At 44.7% G+C, this 17,971-nt stretch overlaps 1 protein-coding gene across 2 annotated transcripts in view; it reads right to left on the reverse strand.

Annotated features, from left to right (window-relative positions):
- LOC142144781 (serine palmitoyltransferase 3-like) overlaps nt 1–17,313 on the reverse strand; it is an 85,507-nt gene extending 68,194 nt beyond the window's left edge. For both annotated transcript variants that reach the window (XM_075203961.1, XM_075203960.1), the window contains exon 1: nt 17,220–17,313. The gene's annotated coding sequence lies outside the window, so the exon portion shown is untranslated. The remainder of the gene's footprint in view (nt 1–17,219) is intronic.
- Nucleotides 17,314–17,971: the final 658 nt, after the last annotated feature.

Below are 17,971 nucleotides of genomic sequence, written 5' to 3' on the forward strand. Positions count from 1 at the left end.
AAGGATGGTCAGACCACAGGCAGAGGTCAAACCAAAGTAACAAACTGGAGCAGGTATTCACAAGGATAGTAGACCAGAAGAAGCAGCCAGAAACAAACAATGAACTGCAAGGAACACTGACTAAGGCAGGGATATAAAGCAGTGGAGCAGGTGCCGGCACTAATCATGGAAGGAGATTAACTCCTGCAGGCAAGGTGGAATGCTCAAGGGCAGAACAGCAGCTACATACAAGATAACGGAAGGGTCCTAACATTGACCCTCACCATTATATTAATATTGAAAACAATATAAGGTGTAGTTAAGACTAAGATAAGAGTCATTAAGAGACTGAGGTGCTGTCATACCAATTAAGCGTGCATACAGTTGGAGTCCGGATTCAATTGGATCAAAGCACAGATTTAGCCCCAAGGTTAAATGACTGACATTACATGCCAGAAATCTTCTTTCTGATACACTTGGGTATAACTGGATAAGATTGGGAGCTGGAATAAGATATTACTGAGATGTATATTACCATAATTCACTTCGATATAACAAGTATAGTGAATAACATCAAGTTCTGCAAAGTGCACCACCAACAGATGTGCAGTATCATTGTTATATATCCATTATAAATCAGAGGGCATTACATTAGAACTGTGATAAATTTTATTATAATATTTTCTGTTTATGTTTTATTCTTCCGGCTGCATTAAAATACTCTTAAATAATTAAACACATCGCCATGCAGACGCATTGAACACACTATGCTGAATTGCACCTAAATTAAGATACTTGCAACTCAGAATAAACCCAGTAAAATGTGCCATTATCGCGGCGCACATTTCTCATGAACATTTTGGACACAGATGTGTTCATCTCTACATGAGGCACTAGGAGTTTGCTGAAATGGTTACCTTAGGGCAGGTAGGTGCACTCTGGCAGAAATTCTTGCTCTTCCATGTGACTAGGAGGTCTTCCCTAATAGAAAGTCTCCCGGACATTATGGGACAGTAGGCAAATAGGTGCGTTGAAAAGAGAAGCCTTGAGGAACTGTGGAATATGATATGATAGCGGCGATACAAAGGAGACAAATTAGCCACCTAATGGAGTGGGACTGAGAGCTCGAGGATGTAGGGGGTGGCAATGACTAAGAGGAGGTGGCACATCTGCCTTTTTGAGTAGATGTAGCTAGCCACATGTATCTAGGCGCAAGGATCCCACTGACCCTGTCTCACTGCTAACAAAGCTCCTGGTGGCGCTAGAATCAGCCACTGCTGCAACAGAAAGGGCAAGCAATATGGAGTATGCACTGGGGTTATCTGTACAGTTATCAGCCCCTCCCATGTCCAGCTGCTCTGGAGGATGCAACACCAGATTGGTGCCTCGTCTGTGATACAGGGACATTCTCAATTAATAAGATGTTGAATGAGATTGTGGCCCATCTTCAGGTGTTTGAATCCATGATGGGTGGGGTGTACATAGTATCGAGGAGGCACAGGGTCCACGATTCCAGTCTGACGGGACATGCTCTGTAGGCATACCATGCATTGAGCCCTGCAGCCTGGTGCAATTATAAGAATGTCCACAATGCCTCTTGGTTTGTTTTTATTTTGCACTCTGCACCTCTTCATATTTTTCTGCTTTTCCACACAGCTAGGCACACTTCTAGTTCATGGAGGATATCCTGAGCGTGGAAGGTAGGGTACACTTTGATGAGCACTAAACAGACCACCAATGAGCACAGATGCAAAAACCAAAATATACTTGTAAGTGAAGTCCACAGAATTGCAATTACAATGCATTTATTTTCAGAAACGTATTCAGTAATCATGGCTGGTTGCTGATAATCTTGTAGAAGATATTGATATATATATATATATATATATATATATATATATATATATATATATATAATTTCTTTGGCATGTGGAGAAGACTGTCCCTCTATTCCACTGATGGTACTAAGTTGGGAGGTTCCCCCAGAGATGGGTGTCTTTGGCATGTATGGCAATTCAAGGTCTTTTTATGGGAAGGGGAGGTGAGATACTTCCTAGGGCATGGTCACAACAATTGGGACATCCCTCACGTCATGTGACAACTTCACCAATCTTCCGGATTGGTTGCGTCCCGATTATAGAATTTTAAATATTCTGAGGTAGGGGCATGTGATAAGTAGAGCTGAAGGTAAGATTGACTACTTCCTTCAGAACACTATTTGTAAGCTTCCACAGGCTTCTTGGAAGACAGTCTATATTCCTGAGGTGTTCCAGGACATTTATACATTGTAAAAGCAGTGGAGTTCATTTTCCTCCTGAAATGGACTATCTTAATGCAATTCAAGCTTATGTCTTCTCTCTATTGGTATCAATAAAGATTGTGTAGTGGTGTTGTGTTTGCTTATTTTTGTTATATAGTTGGACTTCGCTTTATGCTAGTTGCCATTGCTTATGCTGTTAAGTTACTATGTTTATATATTGGGTGTAAAGGTATTTCTGAAAAGGAAGCACTGCTGTGAGACTCCAGAGGCCTCTTTAGAGGGAGACACTGTGGAACTAATTTGTTGTCCTACTCTCTCTCACCTAACAGAAGCTCAGTCAGCTACAGAGTTACCATATAAAGTGCCCCAGCCAGTTAGACGTGTTTACATGTGTTTTACATAGCCCTCATCACAATGCTACACATAATAGAAATTAGCACCTGCTCATATATGCTTTAGTATTCAGTAGAGGCATATTTGGATTTGTTAGCCTTGTACATGTAGAGTTCATTTAGACAAATTACCTTATATGGCAGCCTTTTCCAAGTGCGTAGATTGCAGTAGGTGCCTCTGTTCTTGTGGCACTGAGATACAAAGCTATGAGAATTGTTAGAGCTAGCTCTGCATATTCTAAATCCGGAGCATGCCATTTATCTGAAGCATATGCACTCCATCTGTTTATTCATATTAATATAAATCTGCACACTGTGACAGTGAGCTGCGGCGGTATCTCAAGCCGTCACGACTCTCCATGCCCACAGGATGCGCCCCGGCCGTCTCCATGATGACCGGTACGTCACTTCCTGTTTTCGGCCGACCGTTGCCTAGGCAGCGATCGGGACACTCTGGTCTGTAGCGCCACGTCCCGGCATTAGGGGAAGCCAAGTGCGTGCGCAACTAGTTAGGGATTTCATCATTAATTAGTCAGCCCCTGAGGCTGATTGCCCCAAGCTGGATTTCTCCGTGCCCCATTGGTCAGTCTCTGTGCTTAGCCTCCCTGCCCGTTATAGCGTCCTGTTTCCAGTTAGCTGACCTGCTCCTGTGCTGTATTTGGTGAAAGCCTTTTGGATTGATTTCTGTGTATGACCTCTGCCTGTCTCCTGGATCTTGATATCTGCTTGTTGCCCTGACCCTCTGCCTGTTATCTGGACCTGAATTGTCGCTTGTTACCTTGACCTTCTGCCTGTTACCTGGATTTGAATCACTGCTTTTTGCCCTCACTATCTGCCTGTGTCACTCACCGGACCGTGAGTGCCTCTTCCCGGACATTTAGGAACCGTGGCCGTCCACCATCCTGAGGGTCTGCGCATGCGCAGCCCTTTTCTATACTTCAGTGTATACCCCTTTAACTCAATTGGCAGATCAGGCAACACTCCCTATATTAAGCACCTGTGGTCAACACCACGTTGCCTGATCTTGGAGTCTCATTCCTCATGAGTCTCTGAAGGTGTTCCTGTATTACTCGTGTATTCAGCGCTGCTGATTCTTGTGGTTTCCAAACCACTTCTACTACTGTGGTTCCATACCACTTCTACCATCAACTGTATCATCATGACTGTTTGCTGATTCCTATCCGCTGCCTCCGTGCACTACAGTCTTCTAAACCACTTCTACGTTATTTTACATCTATGTGACTGTTTGCTCATTGCTATCCGCTGCCTCCGTGCACTCCAGCTTTTACTTCACTCACCTGCTTCTCATCAAGTCTGTTTGCTGATTACTATCCGCTGCCTCCGTGCACTACAGTCTCCTGCTTGCAGCTCGCCTGTGTTCATCATCGTGACTGCCAGCTGAATACTATCCGCTGCCTCCGTGCACTACAGTCTCCTGCTTGCAACTCGCCTGTGTTCATCATCGTGACTGCCAGCTGACTACTATCCGCTGCCTCCGTGCACTACAGTCTCCTGCTTGCAACTCGCCTGTGTTCATCATCGTGACTGCCAGCTGCTACTATCCGCTGCCTCCGTGCACTACAGTCTCCTGCTTGCAACTCGCCTGTGTCCAACATCGTGACTGCCAGCTGATTACTATCCGCTGCCTCCGTGCACTACAGTCTCATCTCATCTTTGCTGTGACTTCCTCGAGACTGCCGCTTTCATGACCATCTGCTACACTTCGTGATCTACAGCTCCTGCCCTGCGCTGCACTCCTGTTTCCCATCGCTGTTGGTTCCTGTGGTTGCTACTGGTTACCTCCGTGTGCCGCTGAGCCCTGCTGCTGTGGTCAGCGCTATCGTCCATCTCCTGCTGATCCACTCTCCACGCCTTCACGTGTTCCACTGGTCTCTACCCTCCTGTCAGCATTGGATTTGTATCTCATCTACTACCCTCTGCTGGATCATCTCCATTCTCCTGGGTCTCCTATGAGTCCAGTTCCACGTGTTGCTGACTCCTGTGGATTCGTGTCCCTGTTGGTCTACTCACCTGTGCGCTGCACCTGCTAGACCTCTGCGTCACCTGTCCAGGGACTTTCTATCCAGTCGGCCTCTAGCCGCTCAGGTACCGCTGCTATCCCATCTGACTGCTACTGCTGAACCACGGTATGCATACTTCTCATTGACTGTGCTGTGTATTGCATATCTTGCTGGACTGTGTTTGGTTCTCTCTGGAGTCTGCTATCCGCTGAGTCTATTGCCATCATTGACTGTGTTATCATTGTGCTGGACTACTTCAAGAGACTTTCTAGATTGCAGACCTGCTCAGTCATTTATATATATATATATCTATATTGTGCATATTACTGTGATCGTGTATAAGGTGCCTGTGTATATCCTGTGTTGCAGTCTTCCCCCGTGCACCTCCTCACATATATATTCAGTGGTACAACTTGCTGATGTCAGACCACTGATCCCTGTTTCCGGTATCACCTGTTCCATCCTCCTCTCACATAGCAGTGGTACAACTTGCTACCGCAGACCACTGACTACCTGGATACCTCCACTTGGATTCCATTCCTTCACTCAGACAGCGGTACAACTTGCTACCCGCAGACCGCTGACTCTCACCACCTCCTTGTTTCTGTTGGACATTCCTCCTCACTATAGCAGTGGTACAACTTGCTATCGCAGACCACTGACTATATTCACGTGTCCTTGTCCATACAGTTCCTTGTGTATTATTACCTCATTATTACCAGTGTTGCTAGTCATAGACTTTCCTGAGCATCTCATCGGCCATCATTTCATGTTCCGTGATCACCTAGCTACCAGAGTATTCGATTACCATCTACATTGCTCTGGTAAGCCTACCATCTGGTGATCCCTGGGTAAAGACTCCTAGTGCCCGTGACAGTAAGATCAGGCCATGACAGACCCAGATGTGGAACCTACCGCCAAAGAGATGCTGCAACATCTGGTTAGCCGTGTGGAGCAACAGGATGCCCGCCAACAGCTGCTACTTCAGTGTTATCAGTCATTAATCTCCCAAGGAACATCTGGACAGACTGTGACAGCTACTACTGAAGCTCCTGTGCTTTCCTCCGTTTCCCTATTGCCATCCCAGGTGTCTACAGCTTCCACGCTTCACCTGCCTACTCCGTCAAAGTACGATGGAGACCCCAAAACTTGTAGGGGTTTCCTTAACCAATGTTCAGTCCATTTTGAGCTCCAACCTCAAAATTTTTCTACCCATCGTTCCAGAGTGGCCTATCTTATCTCTTTGTTTTCAGGACAAGCCCTGGCTTGGGCCTCTCCTCTGTGGGAGAGGAACGATCCAATATTACAAGATAGTGCCAAATTCATTTCTACATTCCGAAGTGTGTTCGATGAACCAGGTCGTGTGACCTCCGCTGCTTCCAGCATCCTCCGTCTGCGACAAGGATCTCATACTGTAGGCCAGTACATCATTCAATTTAGGATCTTAGCCTCTGAACTTCAGTGGAACACTGAAGCCCTAGTTGCCGCCTTCTGGCAGGGGCTTTCCGATAAAATTAAAGATGCACTGACTACCCAAGAGCTTCCTTCGTCACTTGAAGATTTGATCTCTCTATGCCATCGTGTTGATATGAGATTTCGTGAAAGAGAGGCTGAGAAAACGACTTCTGCTAAAGCACCTCTTCGCTCTAACCCTCAATTTCGTCCAGTGTCACCCGCTGTGATTCCCATGGAGATAGGACGTTCCAAGTTATCTTCTGAGGAGAGGAAACGAAGAGTCAAGAATAGACTCTGTATCTATTGTGCTGATTCCACTCATGTCCTCAGCTCCTGCCCTAAGAGATCGGGAAATGCCAGGCCCTAACTAGTTCTGGAGAGGTGAAGTTAGGGTCCCTGGAGTCCTCTCCATCGTCTATGAAATCTAAAGTCTGCGCTTTTGATGTGACTATTTCCTTTGCTACCAAAACCTTTGAGTCACAGGCATTGATTGATTCCGGAGCAGCAGGAAATTTTATTTCCAAATCGTTAGTAAATCAATGGTCTCTACCAGTGATTACCTTAAAAACTCCCATTACTGTGACGGCTATCGATGGATCACGTCTCATCAACGGTCTCATCACCCAGAGTACGTCTCCAGTAACCCTTCAGATTGGTGCTCTGCATCATGAAGAGATATCGTTTTTAATTCTTCCTGTTACGACAAGTCCGATTGTCCTAGGCCTTCCATGGCTTCAGTGTCACTCTCCCCAGATTGACTGGCGCACCCCTCAAGTCACGTCTTGGGGGTCTGAATGTCACCATCATTGCCTTTCCCAAGTCATTCCTCTCAAGGTACAGCAAGCTTCCATCTCAGCTATTTCACCAGGACTCCCTCCTCAATATGCTTCATTTACCGATGTTTTTGATAAAGCTCAGTCTGAACGTCTTCCTCCTCATCGTTCTTGGGATTGTCCGATTGACCTTCTTCCTGGCAAGACTCCTCCCAGGGGCCGGGTCTATCCACTCTCGTTACCTGAAACTCAAGTTACATCTGAATATATACGGGAGAACCTCCAGCGTGGGTTCATCCGACCTTCCACCTCGCCCGCTGGAGCTGGGTTCTTCTTTGTCAAAAAGAAGGATGGATCATTACGCCCTTGTATAGATTTTCGTGGACTCAATGCCATTACTATTAAGAATCGGTATCCCATTCCGTTGATCACTGAGCTATTTGACCGCATCAAGGGAGCCCGTATTTTTACTAAGTTGGATCTTCGTGGTGCCTACAATTTAATCAGAATTCGTTCCGGTGACGAATGGAAGACAGCGTTTAACACCAGAGACGGGCATTACGAATATCTGGTAATGCCTTTCGGGCTATGTAATGCCCCCGCTGTTTTTCAGGGCTTCATCAATGAGATTTTTCGGGACTTATTATATGTATGTGTCGTCGTCTACCTGGACGACATATTGATTTTTTCACAGGACCTGCCCTCTCACCACCAACATGTGGCAGAAGTCCTCTCCAGGCTACGGAAAAATTCATTGTTCTGTAAATTAGAAAAATGTTCATTCGAATTACCCCAGATTCCATTCTTGGGGTATATAGTTTCCGGAGTTGGCCTGAAGATGGATCCTGACAAAGTAAATGCTGTACTACATTGGCCCCAGCCAACTACTCTTCGTGCGATCCAGCGTTTTTTAGGTTTTGCCAATTACTATAGACGCTTCATTCAAGACTTTTCTTCCATTGCATCTCCTATTGTGGCCCTGACTCGAAAAGGGGCTAATCCTAAGCAATGGTCAACTGAGGCTATTCAAGCCTTTCAAACATTAAAAGAGTCCTTCTCTTCGGCTCCAATCCTTCGACAGCCTGATGTGACACTCCCCTTCTTCCTAGAAGTAGATGCCTCTAATGTGGGCTTAGGAGCTATTCTCTCCCAACGCTCGGAACAGCAAAAATTCCACCCTTGTGCCTTCTATTCTCGGGGTCTCCTACCCGCAGAGAAAAATTATACCATCGGGGACAAGGAATTACTGGCTATCAAAGTCGCACTAGAGGAATGGAGATACTTGTTGGAGGGAGCTCGTCATCCGGTGACGATCTTCACGGATCATAAGAACTTGTCATATCTCCAGTCTGCCCAATGCTTGAACCCTCGTCAAGCAAGATGGTCTCTTTTCTTTTCCCGTTTTGAATTAATAATTACCTTCAAACCAGCTGCCAAGAACAAAAAAGCTGATGCCTTATCTAGAGCCTTTGTTACGTCCTCTGATATAGAAGAGGTTTCCAACCATACCATTCTAGACCCCAAATGTATCTCACTGGCTGCTTCATCCACCAGAACGCTACCATTTGGGAAGACCCTTGTGCCTCCTATACTAAGGAGGAAAATCCTTTCGTGGTTCCATGCCTCTCGCTTTTCTGGACACGCCGGTGAACACAAGACTTTTGAGATCCTCTCTCGAAGTTACTGGTGGCCTTCAATGAGGAGAGACGTCAAAGAGTTCATTGCTTCCTGTGAATTATGTTCGCAATTCAAATCCTCTCGCAGAACCCCAGCAGGGTTGCTGCGACCACTACCCATTCCGTCCAAACCATGGACCCATATTAGTATGGATTTCGTTACTGACTTACCACCTAGTAAGAACCATAACACTATTTGGGTGGTAGTGGACAGATTTTCGAAGATGGCTCATTTCATCCCTCTGTCTGGTTTGCCTTCCTCGTCTATTCTGGCTGAACATTTCATTAAAGAGATCTTCCGTATCCATGGATGTCCATCTGAGATTGTGTCTGATAGAGGAGTACAATTCGTGTCCAGATTCTGGCGAGCCCTTTGTAAAACCTTGGGCATACGATTAGCACTCTCATCTTCTTACCATCCGCAATCCAATGGACAAACCGAACGTGTCAATCAAGATCTTGAGACTTTTATAAGGATATTTTCATCAGCCAATCAAGACAACTGGGTAGAGTTACTCCCTTGGGCTGAGTTCGCCCATAACAACATGTACCATGAGTCATCATCCAAAACTCCATTTTTTGTGGTCTACGGTCACCATCCGTCTTTTCCGGAATTTCCTGCCCTCCCGCCCACCCAAGTTCCTGCGGTGGAAACTGTTTGTCAGACTTTTAAAAATATCTGGTCTCAGGTCAGAACCTGTTTAAAGAAGACATCTGTCAAATATAAATCTTTCGCTGATAAGAAGAGGCGGGCTATTCCACCACTAAAAATTGGAGATCGTGTCTGGTTATCCACAAAAAATATTCGTTTGAAGGTTCCATCCATGAAATTCGCCCCTCGTTTTATTGGTCCATATAGGATCATTCAAGTTATCAATCCAGTATGTGTGAAACTCCTTCTTCCTAAGAGTCTTCGGATTTCTAATGCCTTCCATGTATCCTTGCTCAAACCTCTTATTATCAACCGTTTCTCAACTCCTCCCTCAGCTCCGCAGCCAGTTCAAGTTCATCAGGAGGAGGATTTTGAGATTACCGAGGTACTAGATGCAAAAATTTCGCGAGGAGTCCTCCACTTCCTCGTTCATTGGAAGGGCTTTGGTCCTGAGGAGCGCTCTTGGATCAAAGCTGAAGATCTTAATGCTCCTGCCCTTTTGAAGAAGTTTTACTCCAAAAATCCAGACAAGCCCGGTTCCAGGCGTTCTGTGCCCACCTTTAAAAGGGGGGGTACTGTCACTCACCGGACCGTGAGTGCCTCTTCCCGGACATTTAGGAACCGTGGCCGTCCACCATCCTGAGGGTCTGCGCATGCGCAGCCCTTTTCTATACTTCAGTGTATACCCCTTTAACTCAATTGGCAGATCAGGCAACACTCCCTATATTAAGCACCTGTGGTCAACACCACGTTGCCTGATCTTGGAGTCTCATTCTTCATGAGTCTCTGAAGGTGTTCCTGTATTACTCGTGTATTCAGCGCTGCTGATTCTTGTGGTTTCCAAACCACTTCTACTACTGTGGTTCCATACCACTTCTACCATCAACTGTATCATCATGACTGTTTGCTGATTCCTATCCGCTGCCTCCGTGCACTACAGTCTTCTAAACCACTTCTACGTTATTTTACATCTATGTGACTGTTTGCTCATTGCTATCCGCTGCCTCCGTGCACTCCAGCTTTTACTTCACTCACCTGCTTCTCATCAAGTCTGTTTGCTGATTACTATCCGCTGCCTCCGTGCACTACAGTCTCCTGCTTGCAGCTCGCCTGTGTTCATCATCGTGACTGCCAGCTGAATACTATCCGCTGCCTCCGTGCACTACAGTCTCCTGCTTGCAACTCGCCTGTGTTCATCATCGTGACTGCCAGCTGACTACTATCCGCTGCCTCCGTGCACTACAGTCTCCTGCTTGCAACTCGCCTGTGTTCATCATCGTGACTGCCAGCTGCTACTATCCGCTGCCTCCGTGCACTACAGTCTCCTGCTTGCAACTCGCCTGTGTCCAACATCGTGACTGCCAGCTGATTACTATCCGCTGCCTCCGTGCACTACAGTCTCATCTCATCTTTGCTGTGACTTCCTCGAGACTGCCGCTTTCATGACCATCTGCTACACTTCGTGATCTACAGCTCCTGCCCTGCGCTGCACTCCTGTTTCCCATCGCTGTTGGTTCCTGTGGTTGCTACTGGTTACCTCCGTGTGCCGCTGAGCCCTGCTGCTGTGGTCAGCGCTATCGTCCATCTCCTGCTGATCCACTCTCCACGCCTTCACGTGTTCCACTGGTCTCTACCCTCCTGTCAGCATTGGATTTGTATCTCATCTACTACCCTCTGCTGGATCATCTCCATTCTCCTGGGTCTCCTATGAGTCCAGTTCCACGTGTTGCTGACTCCTGTGGATTCGTGTCCCTGTTGGTCTACTCACCTGTGCGCTGCACCTGCTAGACCTCTGCGTCACCTGTCCAGGGACTTTCTATCCAGTCGGCCTCTAGCCGCTCAGGTACCGCTGCTATCCCATCTGACTGCTACTGCTGAACCACGGTATGCATACTTCTCATTGACTGTGCTGTGTATTGCATATCTTGCTGGACTGTGTTTGGTTCTCTCTGGAGTCTGCTATCCGCTGAGTCTATTGCCATCATTGACTGTGTTATCATTGTGCTGGACTACTTCAAGAGACTTTCTAGATTGCAGACCTGCTCAGTCATTTATATATATATATATCTATATTGTGCATATTACTGTGATCGTGTATAAGGTGCCTGTGTATATCCTGTGTTGCAGTCTTCCCCCGTGCACCTCCTCACATATATATTCAGTGGTACAACTTGCTGATGTCAGACCACTGATCCCTGTTTCCGGTATCACCTGTTCCATCCTCCTCTCACATAGCAGTGGTACAACTTGCTACCGCAGACCACTGACTACCTGGATACCTCCACTTGGATTCCATTCCTTCACTCAGACAGCGGTACAACTTGCTACCCGCAGACCGCTGACTCTCACCACCTCCTTGTTTCTGTTGGACATTCCTCCTCACTATAGCAGTGGTACAACTTGCTATCGCAGACCACTGACTATATTCACGTGTCCTTGTCCATACAGTTCCTTGTGTATTATTACCTCATTATTACCAGTGTTGCTAGTCATAGACTTTCCTGAGCATCTCATCGGCCATCATTTCATGTTCCGTGATCACCTAGCTACCAGAGTATTCGATTACCATCTACATTGCTCTGGTAAGCCTACCATCTGGTGATCCCTGGGTAAAGACTCCTAGTGCCCGTGACAGCCTGTTTACTGGACTTGAATTATTGCTTGTGGCCCTGACCCTGCTTGTATCTGACCTTCCCGCCTGTTCTCAGTTTAGGCCAGTCAGACATTATCAACTAAGTTTCGGACTGCAGACCTCTGGCCTGTCCCTAACTCTGTGTTATTACCTCCCACTCCTGTGTGCTGCTGTGTGACCATAAACTTGTACTACACTGAGTATAAGACCTGGGGACATCTGAGTACCTGTGAGCGTAACCAGTCTCTATAGGAAAGGTGGCTGCTATAGGTGAAGACCTCTTCCACTAGTTCTACAAGTTTATGATGCACTGGTGGCCATAACACCCACTTGGCAATTTTCATAGGACAGTCACAATTTCGGGTGCTTAAATGGACATGGCATACTGGATAGGCAGTATGATATGTTTAGGAATGGATGCAGTATTTTCAGGTTGGGGCTTTGTATGTATGATCAGGGGTGTGGCCTAATTTAGGAGGTAGTTAAGATTCTACATGCTGACTTCTAAAAACAGGGAAACAAACATTTCCAGGATATCAATTAAATCAGATAACTAGGTTTTGTATTTTACCAGCTTCATGACAGGTTAGTGATTAACAGGCTCGAGTAAAGCAATAACATCACTCTCCTAAGAGACAGTATTAATCTCCCACAAATCTGATACATACACATGGTGAAGCTGCCAATTCTTCTGTGTGGCCTGGAACCCATTAAAAATATAGGACGAGGCCTGAAGATTGCTAGTTTTGCACCGGTGCAAAATTCAATTCCTGACAAGCAGCTTCTTATTGGTTTGTGCCGTCACCCCTTATCACCTCTGTAGCAGGCATGATCGGCTATTATACCACTATGATCCAGCCGGAAATGTCAGGACTTGTAGCTCCAGTACACTGCAACCTTAGTCCCCTGATAGGACAATCCACCACTGCCTTTAGCTCATTTTATTATTCTTACAAGAATATCCTCACTCAGCCCAACAACTCTTGGCCTATGGGAGCTTCTCTATAAGAGCTGCCATCTTGCTCATCAAACTGGTGTACTTTGTTGTAAAGCTAAGATTTAAAGGTTGGAGAGGGCACACTTACGGGGTGTTCCCTGATATACAGGCAGCTCAAAAGCACTTATTTAATAAATGTTCTTAGCGGTGAAGGAAACAAGGCCTTGAGGCCTATACTTTTAATGTAATGTGTTTTACCCCATCAAGGCACACTTTATATGGGAAGTGCATATCCAGGTGCATTTCTAGCATTTAAATAGTGTGATCAAATTTGTGATATTGGATAAATTTAGTGGACACGGAAAAAAATTTACTTGATGTCCTCCCACTCTCATAATCTGTTTAAGGCATAAATGGGGCCTGTGATTGGACAAAGGGCTCTATTTCTTAAATGGCAAAGTGGCCCATCTCCAGCAAATGCTGGTGTTATAGGGCCTATACATTAAGGGGTTATTAAGGGGGATAGAAGTACTATAGCCGGCGGAAGCCTTATCGTGTTAATATTCGCTGAATCTTGCCAGTGAAAGCTTCCCTGTGCAAGGCAAGAGGAAGCCTACTTAACAAGGATCGCAAGGGTATAAGTACCCCCGCAATACTTATTCTGTTACTGCAGAATAAAATTGAATTATTTATTATTTAAATAAAGCCTTTTATTACTTTCTGAATACTTTAGAACTAGTATTTATTTATTTATTTTGAAATTGAAATCTATTTTTAACAATTTTTTTTTTAATGTGTATCAGAAAGCCCAAGTCTACTGATGTGGGAACAGGCTAGCCAGTGAACCACTGTGCATGCATGAATTGACTAGTTGGTAAACCACTGCGCATGAGCTAGCCGGGTCCTGTATGAGCAGATCCAATGAGACTGGTTCAGCAATGTGGTAAGTGGCTCCAGCTAAGTACCGCCAAGACAGCTGAGTATAGCTCAGCTGTTTATTTTATTGGTAGATTAGGACGATTAGCGATTTTCACTACATTTTAATAAATAGAGCCTGTCACTACTTCACCATGCGGTGGCATGATTTCCCGGACTGAAGTTGCTGGGGCAGAGTGTTATCTAAGATAAACTGCACAATCTTGTGTTAGTAATGTAATCATTTATTTGCACATTAAAAAGTGTAAACTTTTACTCAAAACAGTAAGACATCCCCCCTACCTTTTACATGATTTTGTTTTTGTATCCACTAGATCAAACAACCAAAACAAAATGCAGTGCATGCTTGCATATTGCTGTCTTGATATATTGATAAAATTCTATTTTATGATACTCAAGCAAGATGTAGTACCAATGTTATAAGACTGTGCTATACTTACAAAATGAAATCTGAGCAACTAGTGACCTCTTGTGGTCATTGCCAGTAAACATGTAATATGGATACTCGTAGAGCATTCATTATTTTATTAAGAAACCAAACAAACTGTACAATTCATAACTAATATAAGAATTATGTGTCGTAAATAAAGAAGACATCATAACAAACATATTGTGCCTGATTCATCAAAGAACGCAAAACATGTGTAAATTGTGCATATGCACGTCTGTATTCAACTACAAGCGGATCTGAATCAATGTCTCTTGTTGAATACTAGATTCATACAATACATATGTGGAATATGAAATCCCAGGAGAGCACACAGGAAAAAAAATACAATTATTATCACATGTTAATAATATAGTCATTAATGAAAAAATGTTCACCCCCTCATGACATACATTCATCATAATGTTATTAATGTCTCCTGTGCGTAAAATGCATTTTTACAGTTGCTCTTGATTGCAAACAGATGTTGTATCATGCATACGTGACCATCATCACTATCACTCAGCACTTACACCTGACCTGTATTGGGGCAAGTGATATGACTGAAAAACACGTAAATAGTAATTAGAGATGCCCAAAGCCTGAATTGGATGCTGCTGTGTGCGCTCCAGCTAGACACACCCTTACTGTACACTGACTACATGCATACGCCATTGAAATCTGAAATCGTAGCCTGTCTAAATTTTCATTTGTTTTCGAAGATGAAATGCATACCCTGTGTTCTCTGGCATATGGTTTGTTTCTGGGCATTGAACGCAAAATATATAAAGTATCGTCATTTGGACACTTTCTAAGTGAGGAATCTTGAAACAGTTAACATATCATATGACAATTATAATATTATGATATATTATCAAAAGCAAAGCTGGAACTAGCGAGCTGTGGGCCCCGGTGCAGGGAGACGGGGAGAAGGGAACCGGGGCCCCTGGCCCTCTGCATCTGCCATGCAGTGGGCCCCATTATCTTCATGGGCCCAGGTGCACTGCACCTGCTGCACCAATGGTAGTTCTGCCACTGTATCAAAGGTTGTAGCCTAAAGTATGTGTGGTATGATAATGAGAATATATTATATTACAATGTCAATAGTGTATATTTCTTTGAGTTGTACAAGGGGATAATTGTACAGTTGAGACATAGGCTACTGCTGCAAATAATCTTTGAATTTTGTTGGATGTGTTCTCTCTTGAAATTTTATTTCAAGAAAGCAGAACGAATGAATTCCACAATTATATAACACTAGATGGTGCTGCTGCTGTATTATGCTATTGTCATTATATCTTGTACTATTCAAATCCAGTTTCATACTTGACACTAGATTTTACTTAATGTTTTCTTATTTTATACAAGAAACATTGAATATTTTCTTGCAGCAAAATTTCTACATGTTCTAATGCACATTCTATTAATGATGATTCATTTTCTGATATAGAATTGGTTAATTAAGCATTTAAAAAATATATTAGTTGGTTTTGTCCTATGAAAGATAACAGAAGGGTCTAAAAATATGGGTGGTGAATCTACAGGCTCCCAGTAGTCAGGGCTGGTGCAAGGTCTCTAGGCACCCTAGGCAAAGTTGTAGCCAACCCCCCAATACTCTGGCTGTCTGAAATATATATAGATAAGTATATCAGTAGTTGGTTCAAGGTGGAGTGTAAAGTAAATAACAACTCTTACCTTCTCCTGGCTGGCAAGGCCATACATGCCCCCTTTTAAGATTTCTCCCCCGGGGTAGAAGTCATGTGACATGGGCTAGGAGGGGGGCGTGGTGACATTTCGCGTCACCATAGCCCCAACCCCCACTATAGGAAAGCCGAAATTCACGACATTGAATGGAGGGGGCGGGGCTTAATTGCACCAATAAGCCCCGTCCCCTCCATTCACTGCCGTGAATTTCGCCAAATTTCGTGAGTTTTGCCTAATCTTCCGGGAGTCCGTGAGGACTCCCCGAAATTCGGGAGCCTCCCGGGAATTCCGGGAGAGTAGGCAGGTATGGGAAAGGCTTCAGTCCAGATGCCTGATGCTTTCAACACTGTCCAAGCTCCACTTCTGCCCGCTGGCAAGTTACTGCAGTAACAGCTGTAACTTGCTGATATAATAATATATATTATAATTTAAGCTATGACTTCTATTTTTAGCAACATCATTCTTTTGTATTTCTGTGTAGCTGGTAGCCTTAAAAATACAGGTGTAACCTATACCAATTTCTCTCACCTGTATTTTTTGTACAGCAGTAGAAGCTAACTTTGTGGAGAAAAATAGGAATCATATCTTATGAATACGAAAATTACAAATTTTCTATTTCCTGTATATTACACGATATACACTATATAAATTTGGACTTTTAAACACATATATACCCAGTGCTGGAAGCGGGCTGCAGGATGACAAGTACGAGGAATAGGGGAGAAGATTTTGCAGGAGGTTAGATGAGAATATCAGGGGAGAAGATTGCGCAAGGTGGGGGTAGATGAGAGGGACAGGGAAGAAGGTGGCATAATGGGGGGTAGATGAGAGGGACAGGGAAGAAGGCGGCATAAGGAGGTGGGTAGATGAGAGGGACAGAGAAGAAGGTGGCACAAGAAGGGGGTAGATGAGAGGACAGGGTAGAAGGTGGCATGGGGGGGTGGATGAGAGGGACAGGGGAGAAGGTAACACAGGGGGGGGTAGATGAGAGGGACAGGGGAGAAGGTGATACGTGGGGGGGTAGATGAGAGGGACAGGGGAGAAGGTGATACGTGGGGGGGTAGATGAGAGGGACAGGGGAGAAGGTGGCATTGGGGGGTGGATGAGAGGGACAGGTGAGAAGGTGACACGAGGGGTAGATAAGGGGGACAGGGGAGAAGGTGGCACAGGGGGGGTAGATGAGAGGGACAGGGGAGAATACATAAATACAAAAAAACAAAACATACAATACCAAAAAATAATCATTATAAATTTTCATGCCCCCCAATAGCTTTTACTTTCCCACTACACTCCCTCAGTTTTTGCTCCTGGATGGAGCACCCTAATTCCTAATTTTGAAAAAAAATTTTTTACTTACCATATAACATTTACTTACCTATTTTTCTTCCCTCCTGGATGGTCAGCACAGCAGTCAGCAGTAGATGCAGGGAACTCACTCTGTCAGCTCAGCAATGGCCGCTCCTCACCATCTTCTCAGAGGGGGAATGGAGCGGAGCACATCCTCCTGGAAGGGCAGGGGGCGGGTCCTACAAATAACTTTATACACACTGTCACTGACAGACAGTGTGATCATTGTTTTGCATCATCTGGCAGCTGTTTCAATGTGTCGGCAGTGTCTCTCACTCACAGACTGACATATCTGACAATCTGTCCGTGAGAGACACTGCCGGCACATTGAAAAAGCTGCCGGCCACTGCAAAACAATAAAGAAAGTCTATTGTAAACCTTTTTTCATTTAAAAAAGCTTGTCTGCAGCGCCCTCCAGGTCCCGGTGCCCTAGGCAGCTGCCTAATGCTGCCTAATAGAAGCGCCGGGCCTAACCATTTCTAGAACTGAACATTCGTTGATTTCACTGGCAACGTAATATGTAGACCTTTCCAAAGCAGGATATATCCATCTATTTATCTATTTATTTATTACTTTTATTATCATACATTTGTAAGGCGCCACAGTGCTCCGCAGTGCTGTACAGTAGAGAAAACAGAACATAAATAAAACAGGGACATACAGGGCAGACAGAATAGATGCAGACATGAACACAAAGGACTAGATTTACTAAACAGCGGGTTTGAAAAAGTGGAGATGTTGTCTATAGCAACCAATCATATTCTAGGTTTCATTTTCTAG

The sequence above is a fragment of the Mixophyes fleayi genome, chromosome 3 (assembly GCF_038048845.1).
Source record: "Mixophyes fleayi isolate aMixFle1 chromosome 3, aMixFle1.hap1, whole genome shotgun sequence".
NCBI classification, from domain to species: domain Eukaryota; kingdom Metazoa; phylum Chordata; class Amphibia; order Anura; family Limnodynastidae; genus Mixophyes; species Mixophyes fleayi.